This window comes from Pleurodeles waltl, chromosome 6 (genome assembly GCF_031143425.1).
Source record: "Pleurodeles waltl isolate 20211129_DDA chromosome 6, aPleWal1.hap1.20221129, whole genome shotgun sequence".
Taxonomy (NCBI): domain Eukaryota; kingdom Metazoa; phylum Chordata; class Amphibia; order Caudata; family Salamandridae; genus Pleurodeles; species Pleurodeles waltl.
This window is the reverse complement of record NC_090445.1, coordinates 407,166,298-407,181,129: the sequence shown is the minus strand read 5'-3', so window position 1 is coordinate 407,181,129 and position 14,832 is coordinate 407,166,298. Positions and strand designations below refer to the sequence as shown.

General features: G+C 48.5%; 1 protein-coding gene across 2 annotated transcripts in view; it reads left to right on the top strand.

The window, feature by feature from the left end:
- The window catches only part of KCNC4 (potassium voltage-gated channel subfamily C member 4), a 453,824-nt gene that overhangs the window by 111,172 nt on the left and 327,820 nt on the right, over positions 1-14,832 (top strand). The gene's annotated exons all lie outside the window — the stretch shown is intronic.

Sequence of the window (14,832 nt, the reverse complement as noted above, 5' to 3'; positions counted from 1 at the left end):
AAGATTTCATTTACAGTCACAGCCCCCTGCACATTTCCACGGTAAGGCTAGCAGTGTTTCGTGCTCAGGTCCTGTTTAAAGCTTCAGTGTGCTAAAAACGTTTCTGCCACAGCAGTCGTAGAACACCGAGAAGGATGTGCCACACGTACTGTGCTGTGACCATCCAAGACTTTCGTATATTGTCATTATTCACAAAGTGTGCTGTGGTTGGGGGATCAACAGAGGGAGTACAGTCAGCACTGCTTAGATGATCACTTGCAGAGTCATACAGAAAACCACACAGTGTGTGGCGAGTACCTTGTCTCTGCACGGAGTATAGCATTACAGTGTGCAATCTTTCAGACAGCATCTAACATTGATTGATATCTGCTGTGTGTTTTTAGAGGAATGTAGTGCAGACAAGGAGGACAATTCAAGCCGATCCTGAAACCAGCAGGTGTTATTAAGCTGGATTTTGGCCAACCCCAGTTAAATGGGGATACAGGGCTGACTTTCTTATTTTTCCTTCAAGCACTTTCAAAAAATGCCCTTACTTAATGGGCCATCAGCCCTCCTTTTGTTTGGCGTCTCATCCTGGTTGGGAGCTATCCTAACATCTAGATGTCGGTGCAGCGGTGGAAAGCAAAGAAACACAACTTATCACTTCACAAATACTAAAGAAAACATATGATTTGAGGCAGATGTTTTTTCTTTGTTCAGCCACTGTATTAGATATGGGGCACTGTAAGAATGTCTAACGTATGTTTGTATAAGTAAACTGTCACTAATAGCGATTTAAATAACACTGATTTACTTTGTAACTTTATTTCTTTCCTAGTGCTACTCATCCCATTGTACACTGTTAGATTGCTTTATATCACACCCAAATGTTATAGAGACTATGAATCATACAAGTGCATTGATGAATGTAAAATTACACAAGACAAAGTTACATATCATGCTAGTAGGCATTATATGTTAAGAGGGATTGGTTTGGAGAAGCACAAAGTCAGCATTTAAACATATAGCAGTGATTGGGGTTATCTCTACAAATTAGACTTCATCACTACCCAAAGGAACCTTTGTAACAACATTACATTAACAAAATATTGAGAAAAAAAAGCAGTCATGTTCTAATCCTATGCTTTGCAGTTTCCATGCAGTTTGTTGATGGCTCTTTATAGCTCACTGTGATGCATTAAAACGGCTGTAAAATATGAACTGCAAGTAACTCAGGGATCTCTGTGACAAGAGGAGTAACCCAGTGAGCTATCCACATAAAATACACGATTGTGATGTGCATGTTACATGTGCTTTGCAGCAGGCACCTTGACCATTTATGCTTCTTTATGATGAGTCAAAACTGTGACTAGACAAAACACAGATCTCTCAAACAAGTGCATTAACCACCAGAATGATCTTACCTTTATTGTTATCTCCTGAAAATTGATAGGAAAACATAGATCTCTATAGAGGGTGCCTTAACCTCATAAAATACTTGTAAATTTGGCCAGTTTGTGACAAATTAAATAAGCCAGAACAGATTTACTGTCAAGTTTGTACTTGTTACAAATTTCTTTGCAGCAGAGTAAAAAAATAAATAAAGGTAGAAGTTGACTGTCAGGCTCTACTTTTCATGACTGTGCCCCTCATGACTCTACCCCCTTTATGCTGGCACACCATGACTTCCAATTTATAGGAGCCCAGAGTAAATGTTTTCCATTTCCAGCACTGGCATCATGGCAAGTTGTGAAGGTGCGTGCAGGAGGTTACATTTACAGGGCACGTGCCAGCTGCAGGGTTGTTTAGCACTTGGCAGTAACAGATCCAATGGCACCGGTTAACAATTAGGATGAGCCACTAGTCCCTCTGGGCGGTATGTAACAAGATTTCTTTGCTGTTTGTACTGGCTTGGCAATTACAGATTTACAAGTTTATTTCACTACCCACTTACGTCATTGTATTTGCAGACAAGCCATATGCCGTATATGTCCACGGAGTTGCAGGATTTGTTAACATGATGGTCGCCGGATGTGTATACGTTATAATGTGTGCGTTCTTAGCTTTTGTGTAGTGTTTCGAATTTGCAGGAAGGGGAAAAATGCTTGCATAGTCCATGTAGAGTGCCACATCAGAATGGTCTGTACACGAGAGGGTGTTTCCAGGCTGTGCCTGGCGAATGATGTTTGCAAGGTGTCTGCTGCATGGCACGTTTTTACGCTACAAAGTTATCACGGTGCATTCTGTTTGTGATACAAATACAGGTGCGTGTTTGAAGCGTTCTTTGAAGGACATTTATGGTGTGTATTTCTTTTATTTTATTTTGCAGTTGTATACAATAAAAAAAGGGTTTGGCGGAATCTTTTGGAGGCTGAGGCAAATTTGGGGTTGCCAGTAAGGATGTGGTTTCTATAGTCACTTTTAGATATCTCCACGGAATAGACCACTCAATAATTCAAGGATGAAGAGCTTCGTATTCCTCAGAGATCAGAACAGGTATTCATCTCCCTTTGATCTATGTCAAAGTACAATAGATCATCAAAGTAAAAGCTCAGAGATTTGACACTTTCAGTAATGGTGGGGCCATACACGTTGGTCCAACCTTTGACCATCAATGACATCACACCATTGAATTCATGTCTCTCCTAGCTACTTAAAAACCTCCTGTTTGGTGCTAGGGGGCTAGAAAAGGAACAGAGTGGATCTTACAGAATGTAAACAAGGCTCTTAAAGCCTTGTTTGCTTTCATTTCATAATGCTGTCCTTTTTTCTTGACCCCTGAGTTAAGAGGCCACAACAGCAAGCCAGAGGTAACAGCTGGTAGGCCTGATTGTTGCCCTTGGGTAGAGGATATCCCATGCTATGTGGAAGGATAACCAGATTTAAATGGATAAACAGGAGGGGAGACGGGAGAGAGGCTAGCAGAATGAGAATTTTGAGAAACATTCTACTGCCAGAAGGTCACTATTTGGAGAGTTCACTTTTGATACCGATTGTTAGAAATGGGGTTTTTGGTTGGCAGTCAGGTTACCCCCTGTCCAAGCAAAAGCCCTCACTCTAGTCAGGGTAAGTCACACACAATCCAAGATTATCCTGTGCCCACCCTCTGGTAGCTTGGCACGAGCAGTCAGGCTTAACTTAGAAGGCAATGTGTAAAGTATTTGTGCAATAAATCATACAATACCACCATATAACACCACAAAAATACACTACACAGTGTTTAGAAAAATATATAATATTTATCAGGATAATGGTAGGTCAAAAAGAATAAAGTTGCAATGTGAATTTGTAGAGATATCACTGGAAAGTGATATAAGAATGTCTTAAGTCTTTAAAAAGCAAACAAAGTCTCTTTCAGCACAAAGTACCTGGTTTGGAGCGGAAAATCTCCTCAGAGAGCCACAGAAGAAGAGATGCGTGGAAAAAGGGTGTGTGCATTGATTTCTCCCCAGCACACACGGACTTGCGTCGTTATTTTTCACGCGGGAAGTCGTGCGTCGTTTTCCGGCGCGCGGACAGTCTCTTTCTGTGGATCGCGGGGATTACCAGATGTCCCGGGTCTGTGCGTGGATTTTCCTGCTTGTTTTCCGGCTGCGCGTCAGTCTGCGGGGCTGCGCGTCGAAATTACGATCTCACGGCAGGCATCGCGTCGATTTCTCCTCTAGAGGTCGGGCGGCGTTGTCCTTGCGAAGCCGTGCGTCTAAGTTCCGGTTGTCCTGAAGGCATCGCGTCGATCAGCGTCGGTGTGCGGCGTTTTTCTCGCCGCGGAGCAAGCTGTGCGTCGAAATTTTCGGCGCACGGAGCATCAAAGTGAAAAAGAGAAGTCTTTTTGGTCCTGAGACTTCAGGGAACAGGAGGCAAGCTCTATCCAAGCCCTTGGAGAGCACTTTCACAGCCAGACAAGAGTTCGGCAAGGCAACAGGCCAACAGCAGGGCAGCAGTCCTTTGTAGAAAGCAGGCAGGTGAGTCCTTTGAGCAGCCAGGCAGTTCTTCTTGGCAGGATGTAGTTTCTGGTTCAGGTTTCTTCTCCAGCAAGTGTCTGATGAGGTAGGGCAGAGGCCTGTTTTATACCAAAATGTGCCTTTGAAGTGGGGGAGACTTCAAAGAGTGGCTAAGAAGTGCACCAGCTCCCCTTTCGGTTCAATCCTGTCTGCCAAGGTCCCAGTAGGGGGTGTGGCAGTCCTTTGTGTGAGAGCAGGCCCTCCACCCTCCCAGCCCAGGAAGACCCATTCAAAATGCAGATGTATGCAAGTGAGGCTGAGTACCCTGTGTTTGGAGTGTGTCTGAGTGAATGCACAAGGAGCTGTCAACTAAGCCCAGCCAGACGTGGATTGTAAGGCACAGAAAGATTTAAGTGCAAAGAAAGGCTCACTTTCTAAAAGTGGCATTTCTAGAATAGTAATATTAAATCCAACTTCATCAGTCAGCAGGATTTTATATTACCATTCTGGCCATACTAAATATGACCTTCCTACTCCTTTCAGATCAGCAGCTACCACTTCAATAGTGTATGAGGGCAGCCCCAATGTTAGCCTATGGAGGGAGCAGGCCTCACAGTAGTGCAAAACGAATTTAGGAGTTTTACACTACCAGGACATGTAAACTACACAGGTACATGTCCTGTCTTTCACCCACACAGCACCCTGCTCTAGGGGTTACCTAGGGCACACATTAGAGGTGACTTATATGTGGAGAAAGGGGAGGTTTAGGGTTGGCAAGTACTTTTAAATGCCAAGGCGAGGTGGCAGTGAAACTGCACACACAGGCCCTGCAATGGGAGGCCTGAGACAAGGAAAAGGGGCTACTTAAGTGGGTGGCACAACCAGTGCTGCAGGCCCACTAGTAGCATTTAATCTACCGGCCCTATGCACATAAAGTGCACATTACTAGGGACTTATAAGTAAATTAATAGTCCAATCAGGTATGATTCAAGGTTACCATGTTTTTAGGGGAGAGAGCATATGCACTTTAGCACTGGTTAGCAGTGGTAAAGTGCGCAAAATCTAAAAGCCAGCAAAAACAGTGTCCAAAAAGTGGATGGAGGCAGGCAAAAAGTTAGGGGTGACTACCCTAAGGCTGTCAGGTCTAACATGTGTCCCCCCCAGCTGAAAGTGGGGAGAGCTACCCGACCTCCTGGGAGCTCTCATCGCTAAGGCGGAAGTATCTGGAGAGACCATCAGCATTGGCGTGGTCAACCCCTGGGCGATGTTCCACCGTAAAGTCCATCCCTTGTAGGGAAATGGACCACCTCAAGAGTTTTGGATTCTCACCCCTCATCTGCATGAGCCATCTGAGGGGCCTGTGGTCTGTCTGAACCCGGAAGTGAGTCCCAAACAGGTAGGGTCTTAGCTTCTTCAGTGCCCATACCACAGCAAAAGCTTCTCTCTCAATAGCACTCCACCTCTGTTCCCGTGGTAATAGCCTTCTGCTAATAAAGACCACTGGTTGGTCTAGGCCCTCCTCATTTAGCTGTGCTAGAACTGCCCCTATGCCATGCTCAGAAGCATCTGTCTGCACAATAAATTCCTGGGAGTAGTCAGGGGCCTTGAGCACGGGGGCCGTGCACATGGCTTCCTTCAGGGCGTCAAAGGCTTTCTGACAAGCCTCTGTCCAATTCACCAACCTAGGTTGTTTCTTGGAAGTGAGTTGTTACAAGGGTGACACCAGGGTACCATAGCCCTTGACAAATCTGCGGTAGTATCCTGTGAGGCCTAAAAAGGCTCTCACCTCAGTCTGAGTTCTAGGTGGTTGCCAGGCTTGATAGTTTCAATCTGAGCCTGGAGTGGCTGCACCTTGCCACCACCCACTAGGTGTCCCAAGTACACCACGGAACCCTGCCCAATCTGGCACTTACTAGCCTTGATGGTCAGGCCTGCCTGTTGCAGGGCCTGAAGCACCTCCTGGAGGTGAAGCAGGTGTTCCTCCCAGCTGGAACTGTAGACAGCTATGTCATCCAGGTAGGCTGCACAGAAGGCATCCTTGCCAGCTAGGACCCCGTTAACCAACCGTTGGAAGGTAGCGGGGGCATTTTTCAATCCAAACGGCATCACCCTGAACTGGTAATGGCCATCAGGGGTTGAAAATGCGGATCTTTCTTTAGCCCCCTCAGTCAGGGCAATCTGCCAGTACCCTGAAGTAAGATCAAACGTACTCAGGAACTTGGCAGCGCCCAGCCTGTCAACGAGCTCATCAGCTCGGGGGATGGGGTGAGCATCAGTCCGAGTGACTGAGTTGAGACCCCGGTAGTCCACACAGAACCGGAGTTCTGGCTTTGCACCTGGGGCAGTAGCCTTAGGGACCAACACCATTGGGCTGGCCCAGGGACTACTGGATTTCTCGATAACCCTTAGAGCTAACATCTTGGAGACCTCCTCCTTGAGGCTGGCCTTCACCTTATCCGATAACCTGTAAATTTTGTTCTTCACAGGAAGACTGTCACTGGTGTCAATGTCATGAACACAGAGGTGGGTCAGTCCAGGAGTAAGGGAGAACAGGGGGGAGAACTGCTTCAACAGCTCATAGCAGTCTCCTTTCTGGTTTAGAGTCAGGGAATCGGAAAGAATGACCCCGTTCACTGACCCATCACCTTCTTGGGCAGAGAGGAGGTTGGGGAGAGGTTCACTCTCCTCTTCCATTCCTTCATCTGTGACCAGAAGCATGTTGATCTCCGACCTCTCAAAATGAGCCTTTAGTCGGTTAACATGGAGCACCCTTAGGGGGTTCCTAGGGGTTTGAAGGTCCACTAGGTAAGTGGACTCCCCTTTCTGCTCCTTTACTTCAAATTGGCCAGACCAGCGGTCCTGGAGAGCTCTGGGCTCTACTGGCTCCATTACCCACACTTTGTCTCCAGGTTGAAACTCTACCAGGGTGGCCTTCTGGTCATACCAGCGTTTCATTACCTCTTGACTGGCCTCAAGGTTACTTTGGGCCTCTTTCCAGAAGCGGGTCATCTGGTTGCGGAGAGCCAACATGTAGCTTACCACATCCTGAGGGGGTGCCTTTGGAGCTTTCTCCAATCCCTCCTTGACAATGCTTAAGGGTCCCCTGACGGGGTACCCATAGAGAAGCTCAAAGGGACTGAACCCTACCCCCCTCTGGGGGACCTCTCTGTAAGCAAAGAGAAGGCATGGTAAGAGGACGTCCCACTTACGCCTCATGGCCTCAGGGAGGCCACCAATCATGCCTTTCAAGGTCTTGTTGAATCTCTCCACAAGACCATTAGACTGGGGGTGATAGGGTGTGGTGAACTTGTAGGTTACACCACACGCATCCCACAGGGACTTCATGTATGCAGACATGAAGTTAGTGCCTCTGTCAGACACTATCTCCTTGGGGAATCCCACACGGGTAAATATCCCCATCAGAGTTCGGGTCACCACCGGTGCAGTTACGGTCCTCAGAGGGATTGCCTCTGGGTAACGGGTGGCATGGTCCACCAAAACCAGGATGAACCTGTTGCCTAATGCAGTCTTGGGGTCCAATGGACCAACAATGTCGATGCCCACCCTTTCAAAGGGGGTGCCAATGACAGGAAGTGGAATCAGGGGGGTTTTAACAATTTTTCCTGCTTTACCACTGGCCTGGCAGGTAGGACAAGATCTGCAGAACTTATCTGAGTTTGTCCTCATTCTGGGCCAATAAAAGTGGGTGACAAGCCTGTCAAAGGTCTTGCCTTGCCCCAAATGTCCTGCCAGGGGAATGTCGTGAGCCAGACCCAGTAGGAAGGTTCGGTAACACTGGGGGACCACCAGCGTACGTGCTGCCCCAAAGGCCGGCACCTTAGACTCACTGTAGAGGAGATCATTCTCCCAATATATATGGTGATCGCCAGAGGCTTCACCTGCCGCCTGGTTTGAGGCTTGTTTCCTCAGACCTTCCAGAGTGGGACATTCTTTCTGCGCCTTGCAGAATTCCTCCCTGGTGGGTCCACCCTCAAATTGCCAGCCAGCAAGCTCAGGTAAGTCACCCAGGGTGGCAATGTCTTCCCCAGTTGGCTCGGGAGCCTCCTCCTCAGGAGCCCCGTCAGCCACTGCGGGAACTTCTGGGGCCGGTTTCCCGCGCCCCTTGCCCCTCCTCTTGGCAGCTCTCTGGGTCATTGTTCTAGGCTCCAGACGCCCTTGACTTCCCTCTCGGTTAGCCATGGACCGTGTGGTCATGCAGACCCACTCAGGTAACCCTAACATCTCCAGGTGAGACCTGAGCTCCACTTCTTTGCAAGCAGTATGCTCCAGGTCATTGCCTAACAGACAATCTACAGGCATGGCAGGACTCACAGCTACTTTCAGTGTACCAGAGACCCCCCCCCCCACTCAAAGGGAACCAGAGCCACCGGTAGGTGACTCTCACGATTGTCAGCGACTATGACCTGGTGGAATGTATTAGGGACTATCTGCTCTGTTGACACCAGCTGACTCTTGATAGTAGTCATACTGGCTCCTGTGTCACGCAGAGCCTCCACCTTCTACCCATCAATGGTGACCCACTGCCTGTACTTGGAAGTATTTTGGGGCATGTGGGCTTTGGGCACCATTTCTCCTTCGCCCAGGGACACTAGGGAAATCTCTACCGGTTCCCCAAAGCTATCTGGGTCCATCTCCCCCGAGCGCTACACTAGTCAACCCAGGTGTCTGTCCGGTAGTGGACGGTGCCCTCTTGGAGCACTGGGGGTCCCCTTTATAGTGACCATACTGGTAACACTCCATGCATTTGGGGTTGGATTTTCCTGACCTGTCATATGTCCCTGGCTTTTTCCCAAATCTGGAAAAGGAAGGGTTGCCACCCCCTCCCTGGGAATTATTTTGGGGGCCTTTGGAGAGTTCCATATCTGTAAGTTTATCTCCCCCCTCTTTCTTCTGTTGGGAACCCTGACCACCTTTGTGGGTGTCCCCCCCAGGTACCTTCTTGGACACTCTGGTGCTAACCCAGAAGTCCGCCTCCTCAGCAAGCTTCCTGGGATCAGTCAGCTTACTATCCACTAAGTGCTGGCGCAACTCTGTATAAGTAGTATTAAGCATATGCTCTCTCAGAATCAAGTCATATAAACCTTTATAATCATCTACTTTGTTGCCCCGCACCCATCCATTAAGTGCCTTCCTGGAGAAGTCAAAGAAATCTACCCATGTTTGTGTGGTTTGTTTGGTGCTGTCCCTGAACCTCTTACGGTATCCCTCAGGGGTCAGCCCAAACTTGGCAAGTAAAGTGGCTTTCTGAAGTGGGTATGTGTTTTGATCAGGTTGATCCAATGTGAGGAGTGTGTCCCTCCCCAGTGGCGGTACATAACCCCACATAGCTACCCCCCATTGCCCTTCAGGAACCTCATGAGCCCTTAGTGCAACTTCATAAGCAGCTAACCATTTATCTATGTCATCTCCCACCACAAAACTGGGTGCCACATTTTTGGGTATACGAACCTTCTTTTCTCCAGCAGGTCCTGTCTGTATGCCTATATAACAAAGGTATACTGTTCCAAAAGTGTCTGCCTAAACGAGTTTTCACGAGCGGGCGATGTCTTAGGAGTACCCTCAAGCATCAATTCCAACGCTAGGCATCATCATCGGGCTAACTCCTCGCCGGACCGGCACTGCAATGTCCGACGGGCCACCACTCAAATGGTGGTGGCTCTTTGACCGAGGATGGTGTTACTGATCAGATGGAATCAGTAGAGTGTGATAGCGTAAGGCGGAAAAAGGAGAGTAAGAGGTGTACTAAAATTGGCTCTGAACACCAAATGTCTTTAATACGTTGCTATATATAAGGGTCAGGCCAAGATTAAAAATGAATCAAGGAGTCCAAAGGGGAATAATGTACCCTATACTCCTAACACAAAGTGAGGGAAGGAGGAGAAATACTCGATCCTAGCACTGAGAGGTCGACATGTTTCGCGCCTGAACGGTCTAAAAAAGATCCAACGGCGCTTCTTCAGGACCTTAAAAAGTAACTTCTCCTACAAAACAGATAACAATAAGTGCTGGAGGGTCACTTACAGTATATGGACTTATTACTCACAGTCAGTCACCTATTAGGTCGCCAATCCCATGTAGAGATAAGGCATCTTGAGGACGCTTAAACCTCAGATCAGAGAAGGAACCATTATGTACGGTCTCCGATCTGTTGTGCACCTACCCTGGGGCACGTCCTCGAAAACTGTCTGTATGCTGCCACCATTATTGCTGGATTCAGACTGTTTTGCCTTGAGGTCCAGCTCCTTGAGACTCAGTTCATGAGCCAATAACAGTTTCTTTTCAGCCAAGGCTCTCTCAGCTGCAATCTGTTGGGCTGCTCTTTCAGCCTCAGCTTGCTTGGCTTCTCTTTCTGCCCTTCTTTCCTCCTGCTGAGCCTCAATTTTCAGTTTTGCCATTTGCAATTGGAACTCCCTTTCCTCTCTCCTTTCCTCTGCGGTCAGGCTTTGCACAAAGACACTGCTCCCTGGTCTGGAAGGGGGCACCATTGCAGTGGTAACACCATCCACAGATAGTGAAAAATCCTCTGAGGGGCCATTTTCTGGCTTCTCTTCCTCATCATCCTCTTCTAAATGGGCTTCTGCCCAGGCCCTCAGCACCACTTGAAAGTCCTCCTTTTTGGAGGCCCCTTGGGTGGGTACCCTCATTGCCCTGCAGAATCCTCTTAGTTGTTTGACCGTATATGTATCCAACCAGACTAGGTCAACGTCTCCTATCTGAGACCCAGTCAGAGACATGTTGAGTGAGGATTTAGTTTTTGAAAATTGTCAGGAAAAACGAATTTGCAAAAAGAGATAAAAATCAAGTTGGCCTTCAACTGTGGGTAGGTAGTGAAATACTTAGCTACTGTATGTCACTGCATAAATACAAGTCCTATCCTCACCGCTGATCACCAATGTTAGAAATGGGGTTTTTGGTTGGCAGTCAGGTTACCCCCTGTCCAACCAAAAGCCCTCACTCTAGTCAGGGTAAGTCACACACAATCCAAGATTATCCTGTGCCTACCCTCTGGTAGCTTGGCACGAGCAGTCAGGCTTAACTTAGAAGGCAATGTGTAAAGTATTTGTGCAATAAATCATACAATACCACCATATAACACCACAAAAATACACTACACAATGTTTAGAAACATTTATAATATTTATCAGGATAATTGTAGGTCAAAAAGAATAAAGTTGCAATGTGAATTTGTAGAGATATCACTGGAAAGTGATATAAGAATGTCTTAAGTCTTTAAAAAGCAAACAAAGTCTCTTTCAGCACAAAGTACCTGGTTTGGAGCGGAAAATCTCCTCAGAGGGCCACAGAAGAAGAGATGCGTGGAAAAAGGGTGTGTGCATCGATTTCTCCCCAGCACACACGGACTTGCGTCGTTATTTTTCACGCGGGAAGTCGTGCGTCGTTTTCCGGCGCGCGGACAGTCTCTTTCTGTGGATCGCGGGGATTACCAGATGTCCCGGGTCTGTGCGTGGATTTTCCTGCTTGTTTTCCGGCTGCGCGTCAGTCTGCGGGGCTGCGCGTCGAAATTACGATCTCACGGCAGGCATCGCGTCGATTTCTCCTCTAGAGGTCGGGCGGCGTTGTCCTTGCGAAGCCGTGCGTCTAAGTTCCGGTTGTCCTGAAGGCATCGCGTCGATCAGCGTCGGTGTGCGGCGTTTTTCTCGCCGCGGAGCAAGCTGTGCGTCGAAATTTTCGGCGCACGGAGCATCAAAGTGAAAAAGAGAAGTCTTTTTGGTCCTGAGACTTCAGGGAACAGGAGGCAAGCTCTATCCAAGCCCTTGGAGAGCACTTTCACAGCCAGACAAGAGTTCAGCAAGGCAACAGGCCAACAGCAGGGCAGCAGTCCTTTGTAGAAAGCAGGCAGGTGAGTCCTTTGAGCAGCCAGGCAGTTCTTCTTGGCAGGATGTAGTTTCTGGTTCAGGTTTCTTCTCCAGCAAGTGTCTGATGAGGTAGGGCAGAGGCCTGTTTTATACCAAAATGTGCCTTTGAAGTGGGGGAGACTTCAAAGAGTGGCTAAGAAGTGCACCAGCTCCCCTTTCGGTTCAATCCTGTCTGCCAAGGTCCCAGTAGGGGGTGTGGCAGTCCTTTGTGTGAGAGCAGGCCCTCCACCCTCCCAGCCCAGGAATACCCATTCAAAATGCAGATGTATGCAAGTGAGGCTGAGTACCCTGTGTTTGGAGTGTGTCTGAGTGAATGCACAAGGAGCTGTCAACTAAGCCCAGCCAGACGTGGATTGTAAGGCACAGAAAGATTTAAGTGCAAAGAAAGGCTCACTTTCTAAAAGTGGCATTTCTAGAATAATAATATTAAATCCAACTTCATCAGTCAGCAGGATTTTATATTACCATTCTGGCCATACTAAATATGACCTTCCTACTCCTTTCAGATCAGCAGCTACCACTTCAATAGTGTATGAGGGCAGCCCCAATGTTAGCCTATGGAGGGAGCAGGCCTCACAGTAGTGCAAAACGAATTTAGGAGTTTTACACTACCAGGACATGTAAACTACACAGGTACATGTCCTGTCTTTCACCCACACAGCACCCTGCTCTAGGGGTTACCTAGGGCACACATTAGAGGTGACTTATATGTGGAGAAAGGGGAGGTTTAGGGTTGGCAAGTACTTTTAAATGCCAAGGCGAGGTGGCAGTGAAACTGCACACACAGGCCCTGCAATGGGAGGCCTGAGACAAGGAAAAGGGGCTACTTAAGTGGGTGGCACAACCAGTGCTGCAGGCCCACTAGTAGCATTTAATCTACCGGCCCTATGCACATAAAGTGCACATTACTAGGGACTTATAAGTAAATTAATAGTCCAATCAGGTATGATTCAAGGTTACCATGTTTTTAGGGGAGAGAGCATATGCACTTTAGCACTGGTTAGCAGTGGTAAAGTGCGCAAAATCTAAAAGCCAGCAAAAACAGTGTCCAAAAAGTGGATGGAGGCAGGCAAAAAGTTAGGGGTGACTACCCTAAGGCTGTCAGGTCTAACATGTGTCCCCCCCAGCTGAAAGTGGGGAGAGCTACCCGACCTCCTGGGAGCTCTCATCGCTAAGGCGGAAGTATCTGGAGAGACCATCAGCATTGGCGTGGTCAACCCCTGGGCGATGTTCCACCGTAAAGTCCATCCCTTGTAGGGAAATGGACCACCTCAAGAGTTTTGGATTCTCACCCCTCATCTGCATGAGCCATCTGAGGGGCCTGTGGTCTGTCTGAACCCGGAAGTGAGTCCCAAACAGGTAGGGTCTTAGCTTCTTCAGTGCCCATACCACAGCAAAAGCTTCTCTCTCAATAGCACTCCACCTCTGTTCCCGTGGTAATAGCCTTCTGCTAATAAAGACCACTGGTTGGTCTAGGCCCTCCTCATTTAGCTGTGCTAGAACTGCCCCTATGCCATGCTCAGAAGCATCTGTCTGCACAATAAATTCCTGGGAGTAGTCAGGGGCCTTGAGCACGGGGGCCGTGCACATGGCTTCCTTCAGGGCGTCAAAGGCTTTCTGACAAGCCTCTGTCCAATTCACCAACCTAGGTTGTTTCTTGGAAGTGAGTTGTTACAAGGGTGACACCAGGGTACCATAGCCCTTGACAAATCTGCGGTAGTATCCTGTGAGGCCTAAAAAGGCTCTCACCTCAGTCTGAGTTCTAGGTGGTTGCCAGGCTTGATAGTTTCAATCTGAGCCTGGAGTGGCTGCACCTTGCCACCACCCACTAGGTGTCCCAAGTACACCACGGAACCCTGCCCAATCTGGCACTTACTAGCCTTGATGGTCAGGCCTGCCTGTTGCAGGGCCTGAAGCACCTCCTGGAGGTGAAGCAGGTGTTCCTCCCAGCTGGAACTGTAGACAGCTATGTCATCCAGGTAGGCTGCACAGAAGGCATCCTTGCCAGCTAGGACCCCGTTAACCAACCGTTGGAAGGTAGCGGGGGCATTTTTCAATCCAAACGGCATCACCCTGAACTGGTAATGGCCATCAGGGGTTGAAAATGCGGATCTTTCTTTAGCCCCCTCAGTCAGGGCAATCTGCCAGTACCCTGAAGTAAGATCAAACGTACTCAGGAACTTGGCAGCGCCCAGCCTGTCAACGAGCTCATCAGCTCGGGGGATGGGGTGAGCATCAGTCCGAGTGACTGAGTTGAGACCCCGGTAGTCCACACAGAACCGGAGTTCTGGCTTTGCACCTGGGGCAGTAGCCTTAGGGACCAACACCACTGGGCTGGCCCAGGGACTACTGGATTTCTCGATAACCCTTAGAGCTAACATCTTGGAGACCTCCTCCTTGAGGCTGGCCTTCACCTTATCCGATAACCTGTAAATTTTGTTCTTCACAGGGAGACTGTCACCGGTGTCAATGTCATGAACACAGAGGTGGGTCAGTCCAGGAGTAAGGGAGAACAGGGGGGAGAACTGCTTCAACAGCTCATAGCAGTCTCCTTTCTGGTTTAGAGTCAGGGAATCGGAAAGAATGACCCCGTTCACTGACCCATCACCTTCTTGGGCAGAGAGGAGGTTGGGGAGAGGTTCACTCTCCTCTTCCATTCCTTCATCTGTGACCAGAAGCATGTTGATCTCCGACCTCTCAAAATGAGCCTTTAGTCGGTTAACATGGAGCACCCTTAGGGGGTTCCTAGGGGTTTGAAGGTCCACTAGGTAAGTGGACTCCCCTTTCTGCTCCTTTACTTCAAATTGGCCAGACCAGCAGTCCTGGAGAGCTCTGGGCTCTACTGGCTCCATTACCCACACTTTGTCTCCAGGTTGAAACTCTACCAGGGTGGCCTTCTGGTCATACCAGCGTTTCATTACCTCTTGACTGGCCTCAAGGTTACTTTGGGCCTCTTTCCAGAAGCGGGTCATCTGGTTGCGGAGAGCCAACATGTAGCTTACCACATCCTGAGG